Below are 1,763 nucleotides of genomic sequence, written 5' to 3'. Positions count from 1 at the left end.
GCCACCTTAGGTGTACGTGGCTGGCGCCTTAGCGGGTTGAGCTATAGGCGCCGAGCCCAGTTTACTTTTCTATATCCCTATAGCAGACAGAATTCCACCACCACCCCCGCCAAAATAATGTCTATGTCCTAGTCCTTGGAACCTGTGAATACATTTTCATACATGGCTAAAGGGATTTTGCAGATGTGATTAAGGCTCTGGACTTTAAAATAGGGAGACTATCCTTGATTATCCAGGCAAGAACAATCTAATCTAATCACATGAGCTTTCAAAAACAGAATTTTCTCAAGCTGGAGGCAATAGAAAGGGAAGTCAAAGAGATTCCAAGCATGAGAAGGATTTGGCCATTGCTTGTTCTGAGATGTAGGGGACCAAATGCAAGGAGCTAAGGGTGGTCTCCAGCTGACAGCCAGCAAGAAAACAGGGACCTCACTCCTTCAACCATAGGAACTGGATTCTGTCAACAGCCCAAATAAGCTTAGAAGAGGATTCTTCCCAGAGCCTCCTGAAAAGATCCCAGCCAGTGCTGCCTTGATTTGAGCCTGAGCAGAGAAACCAGCTGAGCCAAACACAACCTCTGACCTATAGAGCTGTAAAATGCTAAATGGGTGCTGTTTTAAAGCTGTACTTCGTGGAAATTTCATTAGAACAGCAACAGAAGACTAACAATCCCCAGTGACTATGAACACTACAGCAGCCAGAGCAGCTTCAGCTTGTTCACGGTGGCACTCTGGGTACCTACCATGGCGCCTGACACTTGACAGGCACTCAGAAAAGCCCTGTTACATGGATGAATGGAAACCTGTCCTTCCACCTTCCACCAGGTCTTGCTTTGGGAGTAACTATTTATGGCATAATCTAGCATTCTACCAGTGATTGGAGGGAACATTTTCAATAAGACACCTAGACACTGGGCCTTCTCTGCAGGCTGAATGAGCAGAGGCCTCAGGGGCCTCTGACCTTGGATTTTGTGTTCTAATGGATAAGCAACAGCTGTTCCCTAGAGAAACAGATCCTGGCACTCTGCTTTGCGGATGCAGCTCCTTTGGAAGTGAACAAGGACGCCTACAAAAATGTGTCCACTCGTGTGCACAAGGACAAGAGGATGTGGGCGTGTGGGCAGGAGAGGAACGATTTCCATGTATGTGTGTGCAGGCTCTGTGAGTGCAAACCACACAAGTGAGGAAGTCTGGACACATGGATGTGTGTGAGCTGAGGAGCATTCCTTTCTCGGATCAGCCCCCTATCCCACCTGGGAAACAGCAGGTGGCCCAATATCTGAGATGTTATGTTTAAAAGGATTTCCCTGCAGATTTCTTTGAAAGAATAAACTCTCCCAGGATACTGGAAATGGAATTCTATTTATGAAAATGCCATATTGCACACAACTTTTTAGGAACGCTATAACTATGAAATGAGCCTATTTTTCAAAATTTACCTTAAACTTGGCTCTTGTTAGTGTCCCAAATCATGAAGACTTTTTTTTTTCCAAAGTGCTTTTGTTTTTAGTTCAGTAATGGCCCAGAGGCACATACCCTAAGATTTTTAAAATAGGGAATCTGGGAGGCCAATGTAGGTGGATTGCTTGAGCTCAGGAGCTCAGGAGTTCAGGAGCAACAGCAGACCCTGTCTCTAAAAATAGCCAGGCATTGGCTCGGCGCCTATAGCTCAACCGGCTAAGGCGCCAGCCACGTACACCTAAGGTGGCAGGTTTGAATCCCCAGCCCGGGCCCGCCAAACAACAATGACGGCTGCAACCAAAA

Source organism: Otolemur garnettii, unplaced genomic scaffold (genome assembly GCF_000181295.1).
Source record: "Otolemur garnettii isolate 467f Iridium unplaced genomic scaffold, OtoGar3 scaffold00008, whole genome shotgun sequence".
In the NCBI taxonomy this organism is placed as follows: domain Eukaryota; kingdom Metazoa; phylum Chordata; class Mammalia; order Primates; family Galagidae; genus Otolemur; species Otolemur garnettii.
Note: the sequence above shows the minus strand (reverse complement) of the source record.